The sequence below is a fragment of the Anolis carolinensis genome, unplaced genomic scaffold, assembly GCF_035594765.1.
Source record: "Anolis carolinensis isolate JA03-04 unplaced genomic scaffold, rAnoCar3.1.pri scaffold_7, whole genome shotgun sequence".
Taxonomy (NCBI): Eukaryota; Metazoa; Chordata; class Lepidosauria; order Squamata; family Dactyloidae; genus Anolis; species Anolis carolinensis.
Window position 1 is genome coordinate 30,361,696 of NW_026943818.1, and position 16,667 is coordinate 30,378,362.

At 41.7% G+C, this 16,667-nt stretch overlaps 1 long non-coding RNA gene across 1 annotated transcript; it reads left to right on the forward strand.

Moving 5' to 3' along the window:
* Nucleotides 1-6,339: 6,339 nt before the first annotated feature.
* On the forward strand, nucleotides 6,340-14,942 carry LOC134293197 (uncharacterized). Its single transcript, XR_010000210.1, has 3 exons — nucleotides 6,340-6,514; nucleotides 7,645-7,831; nucleotides 8,892-14,942. It is a non-coding gene; the product is annotated as an uncharacterized LOC134293197 (long non-coding RNA).
* The last annotated feature ends 1,725 nt before the right edge of the window (nucleotides 14,943-16,667 follow it).

A 16,667-nucleotide genomic window follows, 5' to 3' on the forward strand; every position in this document is an offset into this window, starting at 1 on the left:
GCCAGGTTTTGGGTGTTTTTATTGGGGAGGGAAATGCAGACATTTGGCTTGTTGCGCCATTCGCCTGAAACTAAGTAAAATCTCTGGGAACGAACAGAGGATGGGAGAAGAACCGTTGCATTTTGCCCTGAGTCTGGAAACGGTCTTCCGAATGATCACAAAGGCCACCTTGGTGTAAAAGAGAGAGCTGTTTCTTTATAAAAAGGAGAGTTAAAGTGCGATAAATGCTCACTATCCCAGGCCTGCGAGTCCACAGGAATTCCAGACAGGAAACAATCAGGGCCAGCTAACGCGTTCACAACAAAGGATTCCCCCAGGCAGGAATGCAGCCAGTCTTTGAGGCTGCAAGGCCATTCAATGCTAATCAAGGCGGCCAATGGCAACATTCACACTTGCCTCCAAGACAAGAGTTCTTTCTCTCGCCCTGGACGTGATTCCACAGATAGATAAACCTCCCTTGCTTAGTTTTCCAAAATACCACACAAGCTCTGAGGATGCCTGCCATAAATGTGGGCGAAATGTCAGGAGAGAATGCTTCGGGAACATGGCCATAGTATTGTGCGGTTGCAAAGTTGCAGAGGTTGCATGGGATGGTGGGAGTTGCAGTTTGGCAAGGCACCAGCACTCTTGGGTGGAGGGGGTGAAAGGCCTTGCAAACCTCTCACTCCCAAGATTATTATTAGTAGTATTAGTATTATTTAAGATTAATACTGGATCAAAGAAATATCAATTAATATTACATTAAGTCCTAATGGCTTTTCTGTCTGTCGCCCTCCTGTGGACAGAAGAATATTGCACTTGCCTTGAAACTCTGATTCTTTGCTCTCTGCTGCCATCCAATGGTCAGGTCGGGAAGTGCAGCACAAAGGCGCCTTCAACGCTCGAGGCTGCACTTCCGCCTCTGACCATTGGATGGCAGCAGAGAGCGAAGACTCAGAATCCCAAGGCAAGTGCAATATTCTTCTGTCCACAGGAGGGCGACAAAGAGAAAAGACATAAGGAATCCCATTGATCTATCATTGAGCCATTTGGGAAATATAATTACATGACAATAGTAATACTACTAATAATAATATCCTGGGAGTTAGGGTTTTGCAAGGTCTTTCCCGTCTTCTGCCCAGGAGTGCCGGTGCCTTGTCAAACTACAACTCCCACCATCCTATACAAACCCTACAACAGCTCAATGCCATTGGAGCCTAGGAGATATAACCCCCCCTTGCTTAGTTTTCCAATAAGAATAACATAATAACAACAAAACTTTATTTCTAGACCGCCCTCTCTCCTCCAGAGGATGTACATATAATTCACTATAATTGTATATTTTTATTATATGAAATATTACTAATAATATTGCAATATAGTCGTATAATATAACTCGCTGTACCCGGCCACGCGTTGCTGTGGCGTAGTCCTTAGTGGGGTTTCCTTCGTGGCATAAAGAGGATTCCCCGTAGGTAGGAAGCAGCCAGGCTTTGATGCTGCAAGGCTATTCAATGGGATTGAAGTTGGCCGACAATGGAGTCCTCTAGGTATGAAGCAGCCAGGCTTTGATGCTGCAAGGCTATTCAATGGGATTGAAGTTGGCCGACAATGGAGTCCTCTAGGTATGAAGCAGCCAGGCTTTGATGCTGCAAGGCTATTCAATGGGATTCAAGTTGGCCGACAATGGAGTCCCCTAGGTATGAAGCAGCCAGGCTTTGATGCTGCAAGGCTATTCAATGGGATTCAAGTTGGCCGACAATGGAGTCCCCTAGGTATGAAGCAGCCAGGCTTTGATGCTGCAAGGCTATTCAATGGGATTTAAGTTGGCCGACAATGGAGTCCCCTAGGTATGAAGCAGCCAGGCTTTGATGCTGCAAGGCTATTCAATGGGATTCAAGTTGGCCGACAATGGAGTCCCCTAGGTATGAAGCAGCCAGGCTTTGATGCTGCAAGGCTATTCAATGGGATTCAAGTTGGCCGACAATGGAGTCCCCTAGGTATGAAGCAGCCAGGCTTTGATGCTGCAAGGCTATTCAATGGGATTCAAGTTGGCCGACAATGGAGTCCCCTAGGTATGAAGCAGCCAGGCTTTGATGCTGCAAGGCTATTCAATGGCCAGGAATCCGCTGTGTGTGTTTGTCTCCATCCAGTGGTGAAAGGCGCGCATTGCGGGCGGAGAGAAAGTGAATAGGGAATAAGCCGCTGTGTGTGTTTGTCTCCATCCAGTGGTGAAAGGCGCGCATTGCAGGCGGAGAGAAAATGAATGGGAAGAAGCCGCTGTGTGTGTTTGTCTCCATCCAGTGGTGAAAGGCGCGCATTGCAGGCGGACTGGAAAATTCCCCGCATTGCCGTCAATGGAGACGGAGGAGGAGGATGAGGAGGAGGAGGATGAGGACGAAGGCCTCTCCATGGAATATTCTTCAAATACCCTATATACCCGGATATAAGCCGACCCGAATATAAACCGAGGCATCTAATTTTACCACAAAAAAACCCTGGGAAATCATTGACTCCAGTATAAGCCGAGGGTGGGAAATTTCAGAAATAAAAATAGATACCAATAAAATTACATTGTGGGTGAAACGTCAGGAGAGAATGCTTCTGGAAACCAATTATTATTACTTAGATTGTACTATATTAATCATATACCACAATGTCTATAATACACCCCTAGTATGTTATATTATTAGTATTATGTCACATTTTAGTGCTAAATCATAAGTTGCATAAGAGATGTGGGCGAAACGTCAGGAGAGAATGCTTCTGGGAAACCAATTATTATTTCTTAGATTGTACTATATTAATCATATACCACAATGTCTATAATACACCCCTAGTATGTTATATTATTAGTATTATGTCACATTTTAGTGCTAAATCAAAAGTTGCATAAGAGATGTGGGCGAAACGTCAGGAGAGAATGCTTCTGGGAAACCAATTATTTTTTCTTAGACTGTACTATATTAATCATATACCACAATGTCTATAATAAACCACGAGTATATTATATTATTAGTATTATGTCACATTTTAGTGCTAAATCATAAGTTGCATAAGAGATGTGGGCGAAACGTCAGGAGAGAATGCTTCTGGGAAACCAATTATGATTTCTTAGATTGTACTATATTAATAATATACCACAATATCTATAATACACCACTAGTATGTTATATTATTAGTATTATGTCACATACCAGTGCTAAATCATAAGTTGCATAAGAGATGTGGGCGAAACGTCAGGAGAGAATGCTTCTGGGAAACCAATTGTTTTTTCTTAGATTGTACTATATTAATCATATACCACAATGTCTATAATACACCACGAGTATATTATATTATTAGTATTATGTCACATTTTAGTGCTAAATCATAAGTTGCATAAGAGATGTGGGCGAAACGTCAGGAGAGAATGCTTCTGGGAAACCAATTATTTTTTCTTAGATTGTACTATATTAATCATATACCACAATGTCTATAATACACCACGAGTATATTATATTATTAGTATTATGTCACATTTTAGTGCTAAATCATAAGTTGCATAAGAGATGTGGGCGAAACGTCAGGAGAGAATGCTTCTGGGAAACCAATTATTATTTCTTAGATTGTACTATATTAATCATATACCACAATGTCTATAATACACCCCTAGTATGTTATATTATTAGTATTATGTCACATTTTAGTGCTAAATCATAAGTTGCATAAGAGATGTGGGCGAAACGTCAGGAGAGAATGCTTCTGGGAAACCAATTATTATTTCTTAGATTGTACTACATTAATCATATACCACAATGTCTATAATACACCCCTAGTATGTTATATTATTAGTATTATGTCACATTTTAGTGCTAAATCATAAGTTGCATAAGAGATGTGGGCGAAACGTCAGGAGAGAATGCTTCTGGGAAACCAATTATTTTTTCTTAGATTGTACTATATTAATAATATACCACAATGTCTATAATACACCCCTAGTATGTTATATTATTAGTATTATGTAACATATTAGTGCTAAATCATAAGTTGCATAAGAGATGTGGGCGAAATGTCAGGAGAGAATGCTTCTGGGAAACCAATTATTATTTCTTAGATTGTACTATATTAATCATATACCACAATGTCTATAATACACCCCTAGTATGTTATATCATTAGTATTATGTCACATACCAGTGCTAAATCATAAGTTGCATAAGAGATGTGGGCGAAACGTCAGGAGAGAATGCTTCTGGGAAACCAATTATTATTTCTTAGATTGTACTATATTAATCATATACCACAATGTCTATAATACACCCCTAGTATGTTATATCATTAGTATTATGTCACATACCAGTGCTAAATCATAAGTTGCATAAGAGATGTGGTCGAAACGTCAGGAGAGAATGCTTCTGGGAAACCAATTATTTTTTCTTAGATTGTACTATATTAATCATATACCACAATGTCTATAATACACCACGAGTATATTATATTATTAGTATTATGTCACATTTTAGTGCTAAATCATAAGTTGCATAAGAGATGTGGGCGAAACGTCAGGAGAGAATGCTTCTGGGAAACCAATTATGATTTCTTAGATTGTACTATATTAATAATATACCACAATATCTATAATGCACCACTAGTATGTTATATTATTAGTATTATGTCACATACCAGTGCTAAATCATAAGTTGCATAAGAGATGTGGGCGAAACGTCAGGAGAGAATGCTTCTGGGAAACCAATTGTTTTTTCTTAGATTGTACTATATTAATCATATACCACAATGTCTATAATACACCACGAGTATATTATATTATTAGTATTATGTCACATTTTAGTGCTAAATCATAAGTTGCATAAGAGATGTGGGCGAAACGTCAGGAGAGAATGCTTCTGGGAAACCAATTATTATTTCTTAGATTGTACTATATTAATCATATACCACAATGTCTATAATACACCACGAGTATATTATATTATTAGTATTATGTCACATTTTAGTGCTAAATCAAAAGTTGCATAAGAGATGTGGGCGAAATGTCAGGAGAGAATGCTTCTGGGAAACCAATTATTTTTTCTTAGATTGTACTATATTAATCATATACCACAATGTCTATAATACACCACGAGTATATTATATTATTAGTATTACAGTAGATTCTCACTTATCCAACATAAACGGGCCGGCAGAACGTTGGATAAGCGAATATGTTGGATAACAAGGAGAGATTAAGGAGAAGCCTATTAAACATCAAATTAGGTTATGATTTTACAAATTAAGCACCAATACATCATGTTATACAACAAATTTGGCAGAAAAAGTAGTTCAACACGCAGTAATGCTACGTAGTAATTACTGTATTTACGAATTTAGCACCAAAATATCACGATGTATTGAAAACATTGACTACAAAAATGCGTTGGATAATCCAGAACGTTGGATAAGCGAATGTTGGATAATTGAGACTCTACTGTATGTCACATTTTAGTGCTAAATCATAAGTTGCATAAGAGATGTGGGCGAAACGTCAGGAGAGAATGCTTCTGGGAAACCAATTATGATTTCTTAGATTGTACTATATTAATAATATACCACAATATCTATAATACACCACTAGTATGTTATATTATTAGTATTATGTCACATACCAGTGCTAAATCAAAAGTTGCATAAGAGATGTGGGCGAAACGTCAGGAGAGAATGCTTCTGGGAAACCAATTATGATTTCTTAGATTGTACTATATTAATAATATACCACAATATCTATAATGCACCACTAGTATGTTATATTATTAGTATTATGTCACATACCAGTGCTAAATCATAAGTTGCATAAGAGATGTGGGCGAAACGTCAGGAGAGAATGCTTCTGGGAAACCAATTGTTTTTTCTTAGATTGTACTATATTAATCATATACCACAATGTCTATAATACACCCCTAGTATGTTATATCATTAGTATTATGTCACATACCAGTGCTAAATCATAAGTTGCATAAGAGATGTGGGCGAAACGTCAGGAGAGAATGCTTCTGGGAAACCAATTTGATTTGACAGAAAAAGCAGTTCAATACGCAGTAATGTTATGTTGTCATTACTTTATGAATTTAGCACCAAAATATCACGATATATTGAAAACGTTGACTATAAAAATGTGTTGGATAATCCTGAACGTTGGATAAGTGAGACTACTGTATCTATTTTAGATGACAACGGAGTGCGCATGCGTCGAGCCGCTCCCTGCTTTCCCGCCCAAATGGGCGAAGCCCTCGCTGAGCCTGTGACGTGCGGGAGAATCGTCCAATCGGGCGGCGGCAGAGGGAGGAGGGGTGGGACCATGGCCGAAAAGGCGGCCGTGGTGGAGGCGGGGCTTCTTCTTGGCGCCTCAGCCGTGAATTTACCTCAGGAAACGGGGCCTCGTTTGGCGCCCAGTTGAAGAGTTGAAAGAGGAGAGAGACGCCTTTCCTTTGGGGAGTCACTTTTACCTCAGGAAAGGCTTTTCTTCCCGTCCAGAGGACCCTCTCTCTCCCACTCGATTTTAGGTTGGTTTCCTTGTTGTTTTGGGGGTTCTTTCATTCCCTCAGGAATCCCCTCAAAAGTGAAATACAAAGAGGAGGAAAGGCCTGCTTTATTATATTACTCTGGTCTTAAATTTTCAAAAACGGCCTCAAATAGCACCAGGTCTTTCTCCAGATAAAGGTGGATAAAGGCTTTGTGAAACAGAAAGAAGGAAACTATTTCGTTGATTAAGACTTCCATGAGGTTTTGCCTCAGAAATCACCTCGTCACAAAGCCTTTCTCTAGGAAGAGAGAAGATACAGTTGGAAACAATGTTCACTGAAATATTTACAAAATCATTAAAGTATTGACAAACATAATCATAAAAAATATTTGCAGAAACATTTGCCCAAAATAAGCAAAGTATTTGGGGGAAAATATTCATAAAAATATTCACAAACGTATTCAGAAAAAAAACAATCATGGAAACATTCACAAACATTGAAATAAAATATTCACCCAAAAAATCATACAAATATTTGTGGAAACATTTGCCAAAAATAAGCAAAATACTCAGAAAAAATATTCACAAATACAGTAGAGTCTCACTTATCCAACACTCGCTTATCCAACGTTCTGGATTATCCAACGCATTTTTGTAGTCCATGTTTTCAATAAATCCTGATATTTAGGTGCTAAATTCGTAAATACAGTAATTACTACATAGTATTACTGCATATTGAACGACTTTCTGTCAAATTTGTTGTATAACATTAAGGTTTGGTGCTTAATTTGTAAAATCATAAACTAATTTAATGTTGAATAGGCTTTTCCTTAATCTCTCCTTATTATCCAACATATTCGCTTATCCAACGTTCTGTCGGCCCGTTTACGTTGGATAAGCGGGACTCTACTGTAATACCTGCTTTATTGATGAATAGTTTATTATTCTATCACCTCAAAAATGACAAAACTTTTGTCCAGAGAAAGACAAAGAACAACATTTTTGGAAATTTACACCATTTGATTTATTTCCAGCCTTAAGACCCACAAAGGGCCATAAAGAGCCAGGTGGCTTTACTCTGAGCCATAAGTTTTACCTCAGAATATGTTTTTTCTGTCATCTGGAGAACTTCTTTTCACTTTATTCATGTACGTTTCCTTATTATTTCAGAAATTTCTTTATCGAACCTTTACCTCAGAAAAGCCTTGTGAAATAGAAAGAAGAAAATGCCAATTTTATTTATTAAGAGATTGTCACCTCAGACTTTACCTCAGAAATGGCCAAGCCTTGTGAAACGGAAGGGAGAAACAAAGGCAAAACTTTTGAAAATTAGCACAGCTTTTTCTGAAGGGACCAGGTGAATATTGTTGCATTTTATTTATTATAATCTGAAATAATAATTGGTTTCCAGAAGCATTCTCTCCTGACGTTTCGCCCACATCTATGGCAGGAAACCATAGATTGCTGGTGAAGTTTTTATATATCTGCCAAATGTCCAGGGTGGGAGAAAGAACTCTTGTCTGTTGGAGGCCAATGTGAATGCTGCTATTGGCCACCTTGATTAGCATTGAATGGCCTGCAGTTTCAAGGCCTGGCTGCTTCCTGCCTGGGGGAATCCTGTGTTTGGAGGTGTTAGCTGGCCCTGCTTTTTGAGGTGGCAGCCCAGAAACTCACAACAACCCATGAAAGCCTTTGACAACACATGGCAACATTTTTGAAAATTCACACAGCTTTCCAGAGGAAATGAGTAGAATAATAATTGCATTTTTTTTACCAATCTGATTTATTTCCAGCCTTAAGACCCATAACATGCTATGCTGAAAATTATATATATATATATATATATATATATATATATATATATATATATATATAAATAATTTTGTATATAATGGACAATATAATATATTATAATCTAATGAATATACATATAATATTGATAGTAATATTGTAATGTAATACAATTTAATAATAAAACAATGATATTGATTATATATTATATATATTATATATAATTATATATGTACATACAAAGTATTATATTAGCATACACAATAATAGCATTATATATTACTATATTGTACTATACCATCATACTGTAATATTATTAGAAATATTACATGTAATATATAAAATAATTAATATTATATTTCATTAGTATTTGAATTATATTGTATTACATTATAATATTCTCTATATTATATTTATATTCAATATATTATATTATGATATATCATTGTCTATTATATTGTATATTATATACAATATACTATATATACACAATACATATTATATTATTAGCATAGCATGTTACGGGAGACAAGATGGGAACTGTCTTCCTGGCCTTGCAAAATAGAAAGAAGACAATGCCTGTTTTTTTTTTCTGAAAGCTTTCTTCCCACTCACTCTTCTCCCAGCGCTGAATTCAAGTCAAAGGGAAGAAAGGGAAGAAACAAAAGGTCGAAGAGACAGAAGACAGAAGATGCTTGAAGACACTCTCGCAAGGACACCGCCCGCCCCCCAAAAAAGGTCATTGTCAGGGTAATGGGTGTCAGGCTAGGCATTTCATGTCTATCTTTGCAATAAAAAACAGGCTACCTGTGTGCTAGGCTTTTGCATGAAGAACACGGTTCCCCTCGTGTGTGGCATCGAAGGTTCCCACTCGGGAACGGACGGGTCCTCCCTTTGTTCTAGGCAGATGATGGGGGTTTTCCTATACAAGCCGTAGGGGCCACAGCTTGGGGGGCAGCGGGGGGCCCGGCCCTGGCACCGCGGGGAGCAGCACACCTTACGGGCATTTTAAAAGCTCCCTTAAACTTAGACAGTGGCTAGCAATAAAAATATTAATACCTTAACTCACCTACTAACCCTACTAACACCATTCTAACTAGGGCAGGCTGGCCTTTTAAATAGGACTGTGTTTTGCCTGCTGGCAAGAACCAAGCTGGGAGGGAAGGGGGCCTCCTGGCCCCCCATAGAAGGGCTCCCCTAGAAGGACATTCAAAAGGCCCGCAAGGTGTCCTGAGAGCAGCCCCTGGGGCCCTCAGTGTGCCCCCCACGGTGCCAGGGCTGGGCCCCCCGCTCTCCCCCAACCCATGACCCCTGCCGCCTGTATCTCGTCCGCCCAGGGCCAACGGACGCCCCCTCCCTCCCCGGGCGGAGCTTCGGCGCCACACACAAGGGGAGGCCAGCCGTGGCCGCCAGAACATGGCCAACCTGGTTTTGGACTGCAAACATAGGCATGTAGGGACCCCCTTTTATTTATGTAAGGCCACCCACCCAGGGGACCTGGTTAAAGGGGATCCTCTATTCTTAAAGTAAGGCCTATAGAGATCTCCTATCCAGAAACTAAGGCGGCTTGGCCTATAGAGATCCCCTTTTGTTAAACTAAGGTGGCCTGGCCTATAGAGATCTCTTGTTGTTAAACTAAGGTGGCCTGGCCTATAGAGATCTCTTGTTGTTAAACTAAGGTGGCCTGGCCTATAGAGATCTCTTGTTGTTAAACTAAGGTGGCCTGGCCTATAGAGATCTCTTGTTGTTAAACTAAGGTGGCCTGGCCTATAGAGATCTCCTATTCTTTAAGGTAACGCCAGGCGATGTGGAGATCCCTGGTTCTTTTAACCCTTAAGGCCAACCGTGGGGAGATCCCTGGTTCTTTTAACCCTTAAGGCCAACCGTGGGGAGATCCCTGGTTCTTTTAACCCTTAAGGCCACCCGTGGGGAGATCCCTGGTTCTTTTAACCCTTAAGGCCAACCGTGGGGAGATCCCTGGTTCTTTTAACCCTTAAGGCCAACCGTGGGGAGATCCCTGGTTCTTTTAACCCTTAAGGCCAACCGTGGGGAGATCCCCGGTTCTTTTAACCCTTAAGGCCACCCGTGGGGAGATCCCTGGTTCTTTTAACCCTTAAGGCCAACCGTGGGGAGATCCCTGGTTCTTTTAACCCTTAAGGCCAACCGTGGGGAGATCCCTGGTTCTTTTAACCCTTAAGGCCAACCGTGGGGAGATCCCTGGTTCTTTTAACCCTTAAGGCCAACCGTGGGGAGATCCCTGGTTCTTTTAACCCTTAAGGCCTGCCTGGGGAGATATCCTATTCTTTTTTCATGAAAAGTCGGGTATAGACCTTCTCTTTTCTCTCCCGTTTCATGTGCCTGGACTCCCGGAGGGCTCCTGCCGGACACCGTCTCCCATCGGCCGAGAGGGATCCTTCCTGTTTGGAAAGCATCTGCTACACAGGTAAAAAGAAGATTCCGGGAAGGAGATTCCTACAGCGGAGCCCTAAAGCCAGGTGAGACGTTCCTTCCAACCTCCACGGCTGCTTTGCACACACACACATGACACACACATGACACACACACACACGCATATACAGCTGGGGGCCCTCAGGGACTCTCCCCCCAATAGATCGGGGACTCCCACTCCGGCAATTGGCCATTGGAAATGCCTTGAAGCAGTTTGGGGCTTCCGGCCAAGCGCTCGCAAAGAGAACCCATTCAAGGTATACGTGGAGCCCCTTTTATTTATTATTTATTGACAGCATTTCTATTCCGCCCTTCTTTCTCACCCCAAAGGGGACTCAGGGCGGATCACATGACACATATAGGCAAACATTCAGTGCCTTTTAACATAGAACAAAGACAAACAAACATAAGCTCCGAGCGGGTCTCGAACTCATGACCTCCTGGTCAGAGTGATTCATTGCAGTTATAATTGCAGCTGGCTTCCTCTCCCGCCTGCGCCACAGCCCGGGCCAACCTTGATAAAAAGGGCCTGGCACGTGGAAAACTCTATTTGTAAGGCAAACCCTCGTTAAAGAAGGTTTGCAATTAATTTAAAACCAGGCTTCTGAGGGACCCGCTGCGTTTAAAGCCAAACCTAGCAGGTGGGAACCTCTCTTGTTGGATAAAGGAGATCCCCTCTGGTTAACGTAAGGGGAGGGACCCTCCATTTTTAATAGGATGCCTGGCAGAATCTTAACCTCAATGCAGGCCTATGGGGTCCAGCCTTATTCTCAATGACTGCATAGCCAGGCATGAAGGGACCCCATATTATTAATTTGAAGCCTGGTAAAAAGAGATTTATGTATTTATTTATTTACTACATTTATACCCCGCCCTCTTTTCCCTTAAAGGGGACTCAGAGCGGCTTACAAGTTATATTTATATACACTATCTCATTAGCATAGCACAATATTAGCATTATATATTACTACATTGCACTATACCACTATATAGAAATATTGTTAGCAATATTACATTTAAAATATAATATGTAATTAATATTATTGTATCATTGTTAGTATTATATTGCTTAATTTATTTATTTATTTATTTATTTATTAGATTTATATGCTGCCCTTCTCACCCCGAAGGGGACTCAGAACGGCTTAAAAATTAAATTTACATACAATATTATATTATTAGCATAGTACAATACTGGCAATAAATTACTATATTGTACTATATCAATATATGGTAGTATTATTAGTAATATTACATGCAAAATATAATATATAATTAATATTATTATATTGTATTATTAGTATATCGTATTACAATATAATATTATGAATATATGTATATACAATATGTTGTAATTATTATATATTAAATTTTATATATATATATATATATATATATATATATACACACACACACAGTAGAGTCTCATTTATCCAACATAAACGGGCCAGCAGAATGTTGGATAAGCGAATATGTTGGATAATAAGGAGGGATTAAGGAAAAGCCTATTAAACATCAAATTAGTTTATGATTTTACAAATTAAGCACCAAATCATCATGTTATACAACAAATTTCACAAAAAAAGTAGTTCAATATGCAGTAATGCTATGTAGTAATTACTGTATTTATGAATTTAGTACCAAAAAATCATGATGTCTTGAAAACATTGTCTACAAAAATGCGTTGGATAAGCGAGTGTTGGATAAGTGAGACTCTACTGTATATAAAAATTAGAATAGCATGTTATTAGGGGAGGAGCATCTTAATTATTAGATGTCAGTATTAGTCATTAGATGTTAATATTAGTTATTCATATTAGTATCAATATTACATTAATATACAATAGAGCAGGGGTCCCCAAACTAAGGCCCGTGTGCGGGATGCGGCCCATCGAAGCCATTTATCCGGCCCCCACAGCACAACCCTTATTATTATTATTATTATTATTATTATTATTATTATTATTATTAGCATTGAGGCTGGGTGGCCATCTGTCAGGGGTGCTTTGCTTGTGCTTTCGGTGCACAAAGGCAGAAAGGGATTGGACTCAATGGCCAACCCTTCCAACCCTCATAATTATTATTATTATTATTAATAATTATTATTATTATTGCTTGGTGGCCAACTATAGTCTGGCCCTGCAATGGTCTGAAGGATCGTGAACTGGCTCCCTGTTTAAAAGGTTTGGGGACCCCTGCAATAGAGTATATTATTATCCTAGCACAATGTTATTATGTTATATAGTAGTATGTATGTTCATATTATTTATTCATATTAGTATCAATATGACATTAATATACAATAGAGTCTATTATTATCCTAGCACAATATTCATATGTTCTATAGTAGTATGTTGTTGCTAGGGGGAGGGGCCCCCCACTGATGGGGAGGGCCCCCCCACTGAGATCCCCTGTCATTAATGTTAGACCAGGCATTTAACGCCTACCTTTGCATTCAAGAGCAGGCTCCTAGGCCTTTGCATTCAAGAGCAGTGCGCTAGGCCTTTGCGCAAGGAACACCACCCACGGCTCCCCTTGTGCGTGGCGTTGAGGCCCCACTCGGTGACGGACGGGTCCTCCCTTTGCCCTGGGCAGGTCGTGGGGGGGGGGGGTCTCCCTGCACAGGCAGGGGGTCACGGCTGGGGGGAGAGCGGGGGCCCGGCCTTGGCACCCCCCTGGGGACCCGAGGGGCCGCTCTCAGCCCACGTCACGGGCATTTTAAAACGTCCCCGGGATGTAGTAGCTCAGATTAATCCCTGCACTAACCGCTAACCCTACTAACCCAGTTCTAACCCGGGCAGGCTAGGCTTTTAAATAGGACTGTTTTTGCCTGTTGGCAAGAACCAAGTGGGAGGGGGCCTCCGGGCCTCCCGTGGGAAGAAGGGCTCCGGCCCCCCCGGCCCCCCGGCCCCTGCCCTGTGCTGGGAGCCCCCCGCCCGGGCCCCCAGAGGCCTCCCTGTGGTACCGGGCTTGGCCCCCATCCGCTCTGCCCCCATCCGACGGCCTAGGAAAGCCCCCCACCATCCGCCCAGGGCCAACGGACGGCCCTCCCTCCCTCCCAGGGGCAGCCGCGTTCCTCACGCAAAGGTCTGGCGCACGGGAGCCTGTTTCTGAATGCAAACGTGGGGCCCAGGACCCCCCCCCCCCCTTGTCTCCGTGCAGGGCCACCCCCCCAGGGACCCCCACAAATGCCTGGTGACAGGGGATCCTCTCCTCTTAGCAGGAGGAAAAGCCACGTGCGTAAAGCGGTGCCTTTGCTCCCGTCGTTCCCAAGAGCCCCCCAAAAGCGAGATGCTCCCCTGGGTTCAGCCCTCCTGACCCCTGTCTTCTCCCTTGTTCCATGTCTCCAAAATCCCCGAGGGAGGGGCTCCTCCTGGACAAGAGCCAAGGACGGAAGGACGGACGGACGGACGGACGGAGATCCCAGAGAGAGAGCGGAGAGCAGGACGCCTTGCCTTTTCGGAGCTGCTGAGGTCGACCCCTTTCCAACGAGGTCAGCTTTCAAGAAGAAAACTCTTCCCAAAAAAGTGTGTTCTGGTTATTATTCAAAGGCACAACGTTCAATATTTGACAGCATTAAACATCTAGATTACAGGACAGTTTATGTTACTGCATTTTATACACCTGACCTTGTTTTTACAAATAAAGTACCTGTATAATTTTTGCCTCTCTATATATATATTGTACTATGCTCAGACTCATTGTTCTGATATGCTGTTATATGGTTTAATTGTTTATATTGTTTATATTTTTAATGTATGACTGTTTATTACATGTGACATTGGGCTTGTTTCCCATGTGAGCCACCCCGAGTCCTCCTGGGGGAGATGGGAGCGGGAATATAAAAATAAAGTATTATTTTGTATTATTATTATTATTTATAATATTTATTATATATAATTTTCTTGCACCCCAAGTACCTCTGGCAAGTGCCAAAGAGTATTTAACTCTGCCTACATGGCACTAAAGTGTATTTATATGTTGATTGTTCCTATTGATTTTATGTTATGTTTTTTTTTGCTTTGTATAATAAGGCATTGAATTTTTGCCTTAATAATAATAGTTTTATGAATGTTTTAATGTCACTGAATTTTGAATTGAATTGAAATGTCATTGTAATTGTTTATATGTGTATTTTCTATTTGTAAGCCACCCTGAGTCTCCCCTTATTGGGTGAGAAGGTTTGGGAAGAAATACTGTCATAAATAAATAAATAAATATTCTGTGTCCAGGTTGGTTCATGGTTGACTTCTCTGGCAGGATGAGTCTGCAGGGCCTTTCCTGTCCCATGCAGCCGTGGGCAAGTCTACACAGGGACCACCAAGCCCAGCACTCTGCCCCGCAGCAAGCATGCAACAGAAAAGGCACTGCAGACACTCCTGCGCCTGCGCGGCCTGCTCCCGATTCGAGGGAACTTGGCCCGCCCACTACAGGCATCCCTTTATGCGCCTGCGCGGCCTGCTCCCTATGAGAGCGAACTTGGCCCCGCCCACTGCAGGCATCCCTTTATGCGCCTGTGCGGCCTGCTCCGTATGAGAGCGAACCTGGCCCCGCCCACTGCAGGCATCCCTTTATGCGCCTGTGCGGCCTGCTCCCGATTCGAGGGAACTTGGCCCGCCCACTACAGGCATCCCTTTATGCGCCTGCGCGGCCTGCTCCCTATGAGAGCGAACTTGGCCCCGCCCACTGCAGGCATCCCTTTATGCGCCTGTGCGGCCTGCTCCGTATGAGAGCGAACCTGGCCCCGCCCACTGCAGGCATCCCTTTATGCGCCTGTGCGGCCTGCTCCCTAGGAGAGCGAACGTGGCCCCGCCCACGACAGGCATCCCTCTCCCTCCCTTCTGCGCCTGCGCGGCCTCCTCGGCGTCACCGGAAGCTCCGTCACAGGGCGGCAAGATGGCGGCCCGGCCCGGTCAGAGGCGTTCGGGGCGGCGTTTCCACGGTGACCCGGGTCCGTCGAGGCTTCGTCGCCAAGGCCCGGGAGGAGGAGGAAGGGCGCCGGGAGCGTGGCCTTCCAAACCGAGCCGGGGTTGGGCGTGAGGCCGCGCCTGCCTCCCTTCCCTGCCCGGACGTTTGCAGGCCAAGGCGGGGAAGGAATCCCAGGCAGGAAAACCCCCTTGGCCTGCGCGCCCTCCCTGCCTGCCGGAGTTTGGGACTCTTCCCAACCCGTAGGCTGGCTGCTAGGCATTGTGGGAGTTGGAGTCCCAAGTTCACCCAGGCCTCTTCTTTTTTATGTATTTTTATGTATTTCAATAAAAATGATTTAAAAAAAATAAATGGAGGTGAGCACCAACCTCCAGAGTGTGAGTAGATCAATAGGTACCGCTCCAGCGGGAAGGTAACGGCGCTCCATGCCGTCGTGCCAGTGGCCACATGACCCTGGAGGTGTCTACGGACAACGCCGGCGCTTCGGCTTAGAAATTATTTCTACTAATAGGTTTGAGAAAGTAAAAAAGTAGACCAGAAGGAAGAAGGCGGGACCAGGAAGACACCTGTCCATCATGTCTCCTGTATCAATTTCACAATAGAATAATAGAGAATACTCATATTATACTATACTCATCATATACTGTATACACATACAATATTGATAATATTCCGATGTAATACAATAGAATAATAATAATAATACGGTATTATAATTATATATTTATATTACATGTAATATTACTAATAATATTGCAATATAGTCCTATAGTACAATATACTAATATATAATGCTTATATTGTGCTGTACTAATATTATAATGTATATACATATAATATTGATAATAATATTCTGATGTATTACAATATAATAATAATAATACGCTATTACAATTATATATTTTATTACATGTAATATTACTAATAATATTGCAATATAGTGCTATAGTACAAAATAATAATATATAATGCTTATATTGTGCTGTACTAATATAATGTATATACATATAATATTGATAACATTCCAA